The sequence below is a fragment of the Odontesthes bonariensis genome, chromosome 7, assembly GCF_027942865.1.
Source record: "Odontesthes bonariensis isolate fOdoBon6 chromosome 7, fOdoBon6.hap1, whole genome shotgun sequence".
NCBI classification, from domain to species: domain Eukaryota; kingdom Metazoa; phylum Chordata; class Actinopteri; order Atheriniformes; family Atherinopsidae; genus Odontesthes; species Odontesthes bonariensis.
This window is the reverse complement of record NC_134512.1, coordinates 19,736,319-19,750,213: the sequence shown is the minus strand read 5'-3', so window position 1 is coordinate 19,750,213 and position 13,895 is coordinate 19,736,319. Positions and strand designations below refer to the sequence as shown.

Sequence of the window (13,895 nt, the reverse complement as noted above, 5' to 3'; positions counted from 1 at the left end):
TCATTGGTAGTGCATGGATTTAATCTAATTTTTTCCAACGGCTCTGCAAAAATATCTCTAATCTAACGTAAAATGTTGCACCAATATAGCTCACTTTTCAAAATTGCCGTTGTGTACTCACTATTAACAATAGCACTAAAGCCCAGACAATATGCACTAATTCTGAGAACTTTTGTCTTTTAAAAAAAAACCACTGCTTTAAAACAGAATCGTGGGGCTCTCAGTATTTATCTTCTGATAATTCACAGATGCTGCGCATGATGTGTATTGTGCAATCTGTAAATGTTTTCCACGTCAGGCTTCAGATATGATGCTCACAATTTCAAATGGCTGTGAACCTTGTGTTGCATTTAGAGGAGGAAGATTTAATCAGTGTGCACAATCACAGTGACAACCTCCGAAATCTTCTGCTAAAACCTCTCCACCCATTAAATCTTTTGTTATCAGAAAAACAGTTTGCTGCTATTTTTGAAATACAGTGCAACTAATAGATAGAATATGCTAAGGAGTAGATAGTTAACACCAGGCACACAGATTATGACATCTTCATCTATCATGTTCCTGTGAAAAACAAAAGATGTATCCTCACAAAACTTGTAATTGAAATGAGCAGTTTAGAAATATACTAAATCTTTTCAGTAAGAGAAAAGAGAAATTTCTCATAAGGATGAGCGAAAGACACTACAGTTAATTTGCATTAAATCTGAGCCTGGTAGTAATACATACTCTAAATGGTAAACAGCAGTAATTCGAGTTTCCCTAAAACATCAAATGTAGAGAAATTCTTGTGCTCAGAGACCTTGGCAAAGTCTGCTCTCATGCATGAAGTCACATTGGTTCCTAAGCAACAGGTAATTTCACAACACACCACTGTACATGCAGCAGCAGCTTTTCATAGCAGGGTTTCAAGCCAATTTAAAGTCGCATCAGATGGCAACCTTGAGCCGCACAATGCAGCTCAAAGCTCCCGTCAAAGCTGGGGCGCAGTGTCACACTTGTCACTGGAATAATTAGCTCAGAACAATGAAGTTGCATTCATCTTCAGCTGCAACGTCTTCTTCATTGCCACATACGTCAACATTCCCCTGCGTGGCCTGCGGTTTCCAGGCACAGGCTCAGGTTGCTGAGTTTAAGTAGATAAGATGAAAACCAACCCATCACAAAGTGGCTTCCAGGAAGATCCCATCAGCTTTTAGAGTTTCACGGAATACGCAGCCAAAAGACAGATGTGAATGCAGGAAGACTGAGTCATAATGCAGATTGGTCGGATGTAATAGAAAATATGCCAGACTGGTTAGGTGTGTATTTACATATGCTAACCATTAAATCTGAAAATATGTCATTAAATAAAAGGGTCTTAGTGTAATCAAACCATTGAAAGCACCCAAACTAGCACTTAACTGAGCTACTAACACTTTTTTCTGTGCAGTCAAAGGTCAATTTACAGCTGTCCCTCTTTGCCATTCCCACTCGTGTCAAAAAATGAATAAAACTACATCAGTGGCTCACTCCAAATGTTCCTGCATTTTCTTCCATTTAAACTACATTGTCTAGCTGTGTTGTACAATGTGTTACAGCTGCAAAAACACAATCATAACACATCCACAATATCTTCCTGGTTAAAAACTACAGAGGCAAGCCGTTTTAGAAAATAACCGAACCAATCAAAAAACAGCAACGTGCTGAAAACTCATTTAGCAACAACTTATCTGTCAGAGCTCAATAATCCTAAAAAACCCTTTTCTTCTTATTTGGTTTGACCTTACAAGAAAAAAAAAAAAAAAAACACATTTTAAAACACAAACAAGCTTATCAATACGTTCTGAGAAACAGGCAGAAATGAGCTCATACAGACCTTTAAAGTATTTGATGACCATGCAAACAGCATAGCGCTCAGTTATCTCAAGCATACACTAAAATATATCTGCTCATATACCATTTAACATATTGTGTAAGCACAATATACTGCATGTTTTTTAATTTCCTTCCATCCTGATCACATCATCATTTCAGCTTTAAAATGTAATAAGAATAAAATAAGAAAAATTTAAAAAAAGAGCTCTGCACTGCTGCAGATAGACAAAACACACCAGCAGCTCGGTCACACGAGACTCCAGACAAGTCAATAACTCTGAGAAAGGAAAGGAATCTTATAAAGAAGGCAGAAAGATTGCGAACTGTAAAAAAAAAAAAAAAAAAAAAAAAAAGGAGGAAAAAAAAGAGGGAAAAAAGCACCAAAGAGTAGATATGGGGGAGTATGGAAGCTAACTCTTGTTTGTCTGCTCCTGACCCAAAGCAATAACATGTCAGCAGAGGCTTTCAGGGATTCAACCTGTCAATCAGTGCAGTCAGTACAGGGAAGCGGTCGAAAAAGAGACATTTTTCTTCCAGTTTCTGTGGCAAGGGGTTTTATCAGTGAAATACAATACATAAGTAAGTGAGACAAGGTGCGATGAAATACGATCACTGCAGGTATAAACTGCAGACACTGGCAAGAACAATAGAGCAGTGAAGCATTGATCAGTGTGTTGAGCTGACATGCAAATCACTGCAGAAAATATTTGCATGATAGCAGCTAATGACAGCATGAGCAATGCCCAGTGATATTAAACCAGCCAGTAGCACATGTACAACTGCCAACAACCCTAACAAATGACATGGATAATAAACTCCAAATTCAACATGTTGTTTTAGAGATGTACTGCTCAACTGGGGGGTGGGGGGCATCTTTAAGATGGTATTTTGTATATTCTTTGTTGGATTGAGGGTAGAAATGACTAACTGCAATAGTGAAATTGCATATTAAATGACACATTTTTGATTAAGGTAAATCAGTCCGTTGTTTCTGTTATTTTGGTCTTTTCTACTTTAATCCAAAGCTGATATTTGATGGGAAATACTCCATCAGGTTATTTTCAGTCCCAACAATCCAGCATTCAGTGGAAACACTTTTTATTTTGTGACTCAGTCCAATAAAAATATAAAAGATGATATCAAAGAACAGATATTGTATGAAAGTCAGAACAAAGAGGCAGACAGAGCTTCTTCACATTAAAGCAAATAGCCAAAGGCAAGTCATGTCTAAAAGTTGCCTCCTGCTAAATGAAAGGAAGAGTCTTGCAGCGCTGTGATGCTCTGCTCTCCAGAGGCAGAAAATCCCAGCAGGTATAAAGCAGATCTTTTGTTAGGATCAGGGCGATGACTCTTTGTATGGTCTCGTTTTTCTGATGTTCATATGAAAAACAGCTAAATCACAAAGTAACTAAGGATGTAGGGAAAATGAAAGAAAATCTCTCAAATAATGATGAAACAAAATAATAAAACTTAATTTTTTCCAGTATGGAAGTTTTTTTTTTTTTCTTTTTTTTTTTTCTTTACCCAATTCATTAAAGGATTAAGTCATCAAGTTTTGTCATTTGCTCCAAAAACAACACTACTGAATTGCCTCTATCTTCAGGGCCTGTTAAGCAAACTGGCTGTGAAGTGCTGCTCTCCTTCCCCCCACACGTACCTCCCATCCACTCACCGGGGCACGTACATGCAAATGACAATCTGTTGTGGTACTAATTAAGGTCTGGGTCACGTGAAAGAGCTGTGCGACTCCATGAGCGCATGGGGGGGGGGGCTTTTATGAACCAATCACATGGTGAGAGCCCCATAGAGGAAGGTTATGAGTGTTTTAGAAATCGTCTATGAGAAGGCATTACAAAAGCCTGCCATGAAAAAATTTGACACAAGTTGTAGGTTACCCTGCCCATACCATGCCTACAGGGGTTTCCTTACTGGCTTATCGTCAAACCTCTCCGGGAAACATGACTCAGATCCCCATGGCAGTAATCCGTGCAATCAATGCCATGATGTCACTGTGAAGCAGCTGTATATCAAAATGACTTCAGGTTACACGTCAGGGAAATCACAATCACAAATGTGGTAATGCAGCACTGGGCAGATGCGCCCAAAAAGCCCTTTTGTTGACTTATTGTAATAAACCTATTTGTGTGGAGAATTCAAAAGTGCAGTATAGACTGAGTTATAAAAAAAAACCCAAAAAAACACAACATATGCTTAACAGGGCAGTGAGCACAAACACACACTGTGGCAGGAGGTGACGCAAATGTTGCTTTCTGTTGTCCTTTACGATTTCCTCTTTATTCCGACTGAAACACATGTTTGGATGATCTCAAACCGTCTCACTACACATGTGTTTCGAGTCCAACACTCAAATTAAGTGCTACAACCGTACTCCATTTTTCACATTACACAACGTTGTAATTTATAAATTACACAAGCTTTTCTCGTGTGTCAGGCCATGTTTACCTAAACCTTATTTATGGCTGCTGGCATTCCTCCTTTAGTGCCGAGCGAATACGTGTCTTTGTTCACTCAGTGACATGTGGAGAGCAGTCTTCTGCTAATGGAGGCAAGCATGAGTGATCTTTGCAGGGGACCCATCAGTGTGATGGCACTGCGGTCTCAAGGGATTTCAGAGAACACCCAGATCCCTGCTTGTCTGACCATTTGTGCTGGGCTGACTTTTACAAATCGTCACGCTGACCACTCCCCCGGTCTTCAAAGCAACCACTGTAATCAATTAACAGTGACAGACAAACCTAAGTTTCCTCTTTAACTGAACCTTTCGTGTTATGAAGCGATCTGTAGCTCATGCAAAGAGATCAGAAATGCCTGTCGTCTTGTACCAGGGCAATGGTTTTTGATCTCCTATAAAATCAGAAAAGAGTGTACTTTTGGTAGAAATTGACAAAACAAGAATATTTTCAAGCCATTTTGAAACCCACTCTGAAAAGAAACTCCCACTCCCAAGACAACATAACTCTTATAATGAAAGAAAAATAATCTCATTACTTCTATGCCCAGTGGAGACAATGTGATCCTCCTTATTGATCCTGTTCACTTGTGTCCAGACTTCATCATAATTGCCACTGCAGGACTGATAATGACTCCCTGATTGCATTTCCCTCATAACGAAAGACGAAAATGATCTTAAGGCAGCTAGTAAAAAGTAATCATCTCATATTAAATTGTCGCCTTAAAAATGTAGATATATTTACTTTGTCAAGTAATTCAGAATTACATATCGCCTTTGTATACTCTGTATCAACTAATAAATAAAAAGTAAACATTTATATAGTGTCTTTTAATCTTATCTGGGTTCTATAAAAGCTCTATACACATGTCTCTTATTCAAACAAACGTTCATACAGCTCTTCTTATTATGCAGTTCATATATGCAGTGCTTTGTTCTCTACAATCACAGGTTGATGAGCATATGAGGCCCAGAGTGAGCATCACTTAGCACAGTGGCCCACTGTCCTTGTCCCAGTTTACAAGGATGAAAGGTCTGATGTAATTTAATGGTCTGATTTTCAGTCGCAAGTTTAGCCATCTGACAAAATAAATAGAAAAACTGAGATATGAGAAGCAAAATGAGAGCAACTGTATTGGAACATTGCTGAGTTAATATATACTGATATTTTACAATTCTTACAAGAAGATGCAATAAGATAAAACTTTGGAGCATATGTGGAACACATTGGCCTATTTGAGTCTAGTTGAGTGTATACATGTAGGAAGGATTTGATGATGATGATGATACATTGGATCAACCAGCAGGACACTGTTATAATTGGATTTGTTCTTAGACATTACGTATTCATATTCTGTATTTTACTAAATAATCTATGTTCCTAGTTTGTACCTTTTCCACTCTGCTCATACAAACGCAATGTATGTCCAAGACTTTAAGATGACGTAGCAGGACTAAATAACTGGGTCAGATAAAGCGTCTGGTACAGTAGATACATGCCTAAAACAACACTCACACACACGTTGTTTATCTCATCCAAATAACATGACGAAGACGGTGGATAGCCTTCTCATGTCACTAACAACTGTCCAATTACACTTTGTCAAGTGTAAGTACAACCTCTGTGAGATAAAAGGTTAATATAAATATGAAATGTTTTCGGATATCAGGGCTCGTCTGACAGAGGCCGTGCGAGGGCTCTGTCACTCCGAGTCCAGCGCTGCTATACTTCACTTCATATGTGACCACGAATAAATACTTTGTTTAACTTAAGATTTCTCCAGCTTGTTCTTGGGCTTCCAATGAAAGAATCAGGCTAATAATTTGGTGCAGTGACCCAGATTGGCTGACTCTGAGACCGTGTCCGATGGAGGACTGCCGGAGCTGATCGGAGGGGACCCTTTTTTCAGACAATACAAGACGCCTAAAGCACAAGATGAGCAGAAAACCTCTTGTATAAGTGTTGGAAAAATGTATATAGAATTTCATTTTGAGTAAACAACATTTTATAGACAGACATGTAGTATGTGAACTTTGCTTATTGTGATACAAAGTAATTAAAGGGAACTGTGAAAAACAGGGTGCTCTGGTCTTCCCATGTAGGAGAATGTACAATCACTCAACACGTAAGGAACTAGATGTCCCAGTAAAACATTTGTTGCATCTTGCTCACAAGATTTTTTTTACGTATGCTGATTGTAACTAAGCTGTGTAATAAAAAGGACTACACGGGGAAAGTCGGATGGAGTCGTTTGAGCACGGGTGAAGGAGTAAGTTCTGTTACTCCGTCAGGCTCCCCTTGCAAGTAAAAATACAATCTTGTGTGTGTGTGTGTTTTGTTGATCACTGGGGTTGTCTTGAGTGAACTGTGTTCCAGCTGGGTTAACTTTTAGACCCAACAATAAGCATATGTAAAATTTATGCACTTTGGAAATGCTAAACAAAATTGTCTGATTAAAGATGTCCTCCGATCACTAATATCAATGGACAAAATTACTGGAAGAAACCAGATGAACTGTTTAAGCTGATGGTTTCAGACCAACACCAGAATTCTAACAACACTCTATCCAGCTGGTGACCATCTTTTGTATTTGAAAATGAGCAGCTAATAAGAAAGAAAGAAAAAAAAAAGAAAGAAATTGCCTCCTAGCTTGTTGGCCAGTAAGCAGATGTCCATGCACTGTTACAAAGCCTCCAAAGCCAACATCTTGCCTGAGACATATCCTAACATTTTTGAGATTCTCTCTGTGCCTTTCCTGGATAGCTGGATATTCCCCACAGCTGTTGATGGGCAAGACAAGCTCTTGATTCAGCCTCATTCCAGCAGAGATGTGTGAAAGTCAAGCATCTCTGAACACACAGTGAGACGAGTCTGCAGCCTCAGACGATGAATACATTATTCATCAGAAAAATCTAACAGACCAGGAGGTTTCCTCTCTGATGAAAAGTGGTCAGACTCAGTCCCTGTAGCACAAATGATGCTCTGATGAAAAGCACTCACAATGTCCATGCATTATATTAGCAAACCCTGTGAAAGAAAAACTAGCTTTGACCAGCAATGAAATATTTAAAACTAAGGTAGTTTAAATTGTTCTGAATACAGATAGATATCTAAACTGGAACTACACACTCCCTTACACACATGAGACAGAATCCTGTGTGCTCAGAGAATCCAACCTCTCCTGCCCTCAATAAGCTCTTTGGGGGAAATTTGGCAAAGCTCTAATTTTGATAGGTATCATGGACGACATACTAGGGGAAAAAAAATTTATTTCACTATGAAAAACTATGAAATGTAAGAATCAAATGCAAATCACACTTCAAACTGAGGCAGTATTTGTTGTTTTGGTTTGAAATCCATATTCATAGCACATGATCATCACATCAATTCTGAGTCTGCCAGTCATCAAACTAAAAGCAAACAAAGGAAAACTTGCATCTTATTCCAGGAAAAAAAGAAAAACAAGACTGGGAAAACATATCAATATCATTGAACTGTCATGGTCTGTCCTCCAGTATTATAGGTCAAAAGATAACTCTGCAACATCCCAAATCAACAACAAACCAATAACCCACTGCACACATGATCCACATCTGAACAACAGCAAAACCTTTGAATTTATGCTTAAATCTCACAAACACACGGACAATGTGAAAGCAGAGGCCACAGCAAGGACATCATCTATCACACCGACATGTACAACACCCCAACTAAAACAGATATCAACACGCACTCACACAAACACCATCTAAAAGAGCAATAAACCCATGATGACTAACAGAAAGACTCCCTCCTCCAAACTGTGTTGAAACCTTTTTTTTTAATCTCACCATCAGCAGGACACACACAGTACAAACACTGAGCTAATACAATATACTTGCACTAAACAAGAAGCTTAGTTCTAAAGATATTATGCCTTATGGGACAATATCTTGTCTTCTCCAATTTACTGACAAGGAGAGCGTTTGCTAGTACAGTTGTACATCATAAACTACTAAGTCTGTTTAAGTTCATAACTGTGATCGCTAGGTCATATTTAAACTTAAAGTGAAAACTGTCGTTTAACATGAGCAGGTCCCGAAAACCAAATCAAATTCTTGAGTGTGCAGGTGTTCTCCAAGCCAAGGATTATTACGCAGCAGCTCAGCGGCTCGGCCCTGCAGCCATAAATACAAGGTGCTTGTCAGGCAATCGCAGCAGGAACGTGACAGAGTGAGCACTGCACACCGCCGTCTCCGGCAAAATGATCATGACCACTTTAATAACTATCAGGAAGATTTGTACTTGTCACAAGCTCCTTAGATGTAACATCCCATTCTGTGCACTCATAAAAAGGGAGATAAATCTTTTACCCCCGGCCCACTACGATAACAGTCATATATCAAAGCAAAAATGACCTCCATGGCTGAAATTGATTTTTTTCTCCCTATAGGCTGTTTAGATTGAACTTTAGATGTTAAAATGCAATAGAAAAGCTTATTCACTACAACGTGGGATTATTAAAAGCCATTACATGGTTGCTGTTATTGTTGTTTTTCCTCCTCAAAGTTTGTTTCCAGTCAGAACAACTACTTCTTCCACTGAATTACATCTACGAAGTAACACATATCTCCCCCTCTGGAATCATTATCCAGTCTAGTTTCAAACCACTCAATGGAAAAGTTTCACCTGTTTTCTTTTTGTCATCTCTAAAAATTGCTTCAGATTTACTTCTGCAGTAAATAGCTTATTTTATGATTTACCAGGGCTTTTCCACCACACCCATCAAACCAGCTCCCTGCTGCTGAGTCAAGAACTGTAACTGCTTGGAGAGTGTTCGGCCCCCACATTACACAAAACCTTTATCTAAATGGTAAAGATGATCTTTTGAACATTCTATTGAGTCAGACAAGTACAATGTTCTCTGAATATGCAGGGCATGTTTCTAATATGTGACTGTAAAGTCCAACTTCTTTTAGACATGTGCAACTGTCTCTCAGTCTGTTAGCATGATGTTGTTTTCCCAATGTGAAGGGTCTTTCTCAGTCAAACATGCCATTTTGTCTCCGTGACCACCTCTGTTGCAGGTTCAAAGGCATATCAGTGGCACTAAACTTCTACTTCCTAATCCATCCCTGTACTTACAAAAAGGACGCCAGGGCACAATGAAGATGTGTCAGTCCCGCCAAGAATGGGTGCAAAAAGAGCGAGTTACTGAACATGCCAGTGGTATTCTGAATGAGGACCCTGTAGCTCTCTGATAACAGAACCGTGATAATCTTACAAGGTCACACCAAGAAAAATTTACATGAAGGCAAGAGTGCTGTCCACACTTTTCTACACCATCATTTGCCTGGTGATAATCAGGTGAAGCACCTTAGTGTTTTTAATCACAGCCAGGTGCCAAATGAAGGTGTAAAACTGTTCTCAACCGGGTTTGTAGCCAACATAGTTTGAATCGCTGTTTACACAAATCGACAACTATGTTAGGGTTAAATAGCAGAGATACAGGAAGATAAAGGAAAACATGGTTTGGGCTAAAATACACTCTCTCAAAACTCTGTTACATTGAAGCGTGCCTTTTTGATGGTTCCCAAAGTGAGACATCAGCATTAGATTTCCACTTGCACTTGTTCACAGGACCACTAGAGATCACAAACTATATTTTACAAGAGAGAAAGAGAGAGAGCGATTTTTACGAGTGCTGATATCCCAATGTAAAGTTGGGGGTTATATGGTAACGTGGAGGTGCACAGGGCCAGCAGAAGTAATACTGGTGTACATTTGAGTGAATGGACTTCATTTTGGAGTTCCTGTATTCAGTTCTTATAACACATTCCTGGAACCAGCAGTAATATCAGCAAACTGCTAGACAGGTGAGCTTGCCAGTTTCCTGAGTGGAATATAAACTTCACAGCATGCCAGGTTTTTCAAAAATGTTAAATCTTGTGAAGGGGTGCATGTCTACAATCTCTGACAGTAAAAAAGGAATGTTATATGGTTGGTCAAAAGAAGGCAGGGATTTCTTGTATCCACTTTGTGTATTAGACTATAACGCTCTCCAGTCAGTGGTTCACAGAGTGGATCATCCTTGTTTTTGACATCTATAACTAACTTTAACCAGATTATATACATTAGTTTGAACATAATCTTTCAGCTACAGCCATTTGCCTATATGTAAATTATTAGCAAAACATTGTAACGTGAATCCAAGCTGATCAAACCACGTACAGTGTGAAGACATCCGAGAAGATGTGTTGGATACCGAGTTCAATTTTCTAAGATTTACAATTGGCTGACCCGCTTCAGCTTTATTGCAGCAGTCAACATTGATAAGCTGCTTTCATGTCCTCTCAAATGTATGCTTTTCCAACTCAGACATGCACAAATCCAATTATGTTCTAATTGAGTGTTACAAGGCTCATTGATTATGACTGAAGCGGTGGAGCAGACTGAGCAGGAAAAAAAATATCCCCAGTGATTAGCTCTGCACACCCAAGAGGCCTTCAGGAGCCACGATTTAATATTGGGGCATTATTTCTCACTATTACTCAATTTGAATGGACTTTGCTAACAAAGACATGTTCATTTGTTAAACAGCATAAAATAATATGTAACATAACTCAAATATACATTCAAACATTCACTGTATTATGGATTCTAACTTACTGATATAACAAGTTCCTGCTTGTGGATAGCAGATTGCTAATTCGGCTACATTTTTTTCCTCCAAAAAGAACCTGGAGATAGCGGGTTGATAATTAATAAGAAGAATTTTTATTTATTTTTTTTACAAAAAAAGGAGTTAATGATGATTTCCAAAAAGAGGTCCTCCCCAACTTTCTTCTTTTTAGCAGAGATGCACACAGGAAAATTCTTAGATGAACAATACGTGCTTAAATAGTTCAAATAGTTTTTTTTATATATATTTTGTTTGTTCTTTAAAAGAGAACTCCACTGTACACCTAAGGAAGACTTTACTTGAGTAAAGACAAAGATAAACATTGAACATGCTGATCTAAGCAATGTTATGGTGCAACCAGTCATCTAGGTCGATGTCCAAGCCCAGTTCCCCTCAAACTGGTTGAGACTCCCCTTTACTGCAACAAAACTGCAGTAAAAGCGGAACTATGTGTATGCATAGACAAAATGCAACTATGACTATGACTACTTCTCCTTTGCTTGAAATTTCAATAGAACAAATAAACCCTTCATAAGGTCACAAAAGTCAAAATAAGAAACAGCAAAAAAAAAAAAACTAAAAAAACTAAAAAACACGCAGAAATAATTATAGTTATTTTGCATAACTTGAACTTCACATTGGTCAGTCACTACTTTATGTTTCACAAGAGCTTTTTCTCAAATTGCATACAGCACTAATTTTATGATGCGTTCACCATCACAAGATAGAGACAGATCAAAGTCCCAACTTCACACTAGATGAGGCGTCCAGAAAAAAAAAAAAAAAAAAAGATAGCGTTGTTCTTGAGATTGCAGTTTATGTAATTATTGAACTTCTCCAAGGTAGGTGTGTGGTGAAAAGCCATGAGGAATGAGTCATCTTAGGTAGCCCACTCCAAACGAAGCGACAGACAGGATAAGGTAAGATCTTGATTTGAAACTGATATTTACATGTAAGGACATGTGAGCAACTCTGGAGTGATATTTTGGGGGGAAACGAGCGCTAAATGCGATCACGTGATGCACAAAGTCTACAAGATATGATCAAAAATGTATTAATATTCGCGTTTGATAAAATCGGTATTTGTCAACTTTGGCAACCTTCCACGCCTACTTGGTGCTCCGGCTGCACACCCTGGTCTGTAAGTAGTACGGAACGTCAGAGTTTATGTGTCTGCCACCGCGGATGATATTCTATACCTTCACCTGCTGCAAAAGTTTTCAGTCAGCATTGCCAATGACAGTCAAATGTACTACATAATCTCATCAAACAAAATGCAATCTTGAATCGACGTCTAAAGGTTACTAGATAGTCTCACACACACACAAGCAGAACAGAGGCACAGGTGACTCGGTTACCTGTTGAGGCTCTCAGGCTGAGAGTGTCTTTGTTCAGAGGATCAAGCTCAACTTCAAAGCGATGAAATTTGTCCGGGATTTCGGTTAGAAATTGGATCCAACCTGGTACCTGCCTTTCACATGAACATGAGTGAAGCATGCGCAGCTGTGTGTCTGCTGATTGTCTGACCCAAACCGGCACAAACCATTCATTTAAAAAAAAAAAAAAAAAACTGTTTCTAAATATTTTTCATGTAAATGCACAGGTTGATATTCCTCTGGTGAATAATTGTAGTAACATGTTTCAAAACTCTGGAGGTATCTGGCTTAATTAGTTTGAGAATGCTTGACTGCTGTCTTGATGGTGTGGCTGTTTACATTGTTAAAAATGGATTAGTCAGTCAGAGGCTCAATTATGTTTGTTTTTACAAGGCTCATGCTTAGAATAGTTGCTACCAAAAAAGGCTTTTGAGCCGACTTCCTAAACCTGATAGAAGTGAACTGTCTGGCTCAATCAAACTACTTCTCTGTGATGTAACTGTTCAAAGCATTCTTTGTTCAGTGACCCCTTTATTTGCTGGGCTGCTTTTGCTTTGGGAGCACATTTGATTTGGTGGCTTACTCTGCTTGAGAACCCATGTTTTCTCAAGTGTTAGTGGGGGACATTTAGTTGCGTTTTTAAGTTGTGTGACCGTAATCTTGTAATAATGAGCATTTGCTGACATGGAGGCAGTGTTGCAGAACTGGCTTAGTCTCAGCCAGAACAGCTAAATGCAGGAATAGATCTCTTCAGACATATTACACAGGACCTTTATTGTTCTGCAGCGGTGCTCATGAACACATGCATGTAAATTAATTCAATGTTTCTTTGTTCAACTTATTGCAGATAAAGACATAACTGGAACTGTGATTTTGCCATGACCCTAGACTTGCCTTAGTAAGACTCACATGCTTGTGGTGAAATTAACTTGGAGGCTCCTTGTGATCTCAGAACGGCTTGATTTCAATAGAAGACACTCTCTGAATTGTCTCATAAGAGATAAATGGTGTTGCCCTTTGGAGATCTTGTAAGTCATTTCAGGAGAAATAAGAGCAACAGAAGAGATGAAAATAAGGTAAAAAATGAGAGCATGCACAATTCAATAAGATATCAGACATCCAAAGCCTAAAGACACCCAGTTTACATAGATAAAAGACAAAGAAATGCAGGAAATCTTAACCTGTTCTCTGGAATCAAATATGACCGTTCTGCCAAAAACAGTCTCATCTCAGTTTTTTTTTTTTTTTGGTTTTCTTTTGTTTTTTTTTGTTTTGTCCTCAACTCAGAGATTGTGGTTGGAGTTTGCTGCAAGTCTTATGTGAGGCAAGGTGCCAAAACTGGTAAGGTCGAGGCGGCAAAAAAAGGAATTAGTTTTACACATGAAAACTACTTGGCTATTTCAAGAAGATAGCAGGATTTGTCTTAAGATATGCCCTCTAACAATGGGAACCCTGCAAGATGAAAAATTGCAGAAACAAAGAGTACAGAATTCTCTAGCTGTAATGTGATGAGTGAGACTGAGCTTGAGATAC

At 38.7% G+C, this 13,895-nt stretch overlaps 1 long non-coding RNA gene across 1 annotated transcript in view; it reads right to left on the bottom strand.

The window, feature by feature from the left end:
• The window catches only part of LOC142384022 (uncharacterized), a 47,033-nt gene extending 34,604 nt beyond the window's left edge, over window positions 1-12,429 (bottom strand). Inside the window, exon 1 of the long non-coding RNA XR_012770013.1 lies at window positions 12,345-12,429. This is a non-coding gene — a long non-coding RNA (uncharacterized LOC142384022). The remainder of the gene's footprint in view (window positions 1-12,344) is intronic.
• Window positions 12,430-13,895: the final 1,466 nt, after the last annotated feature.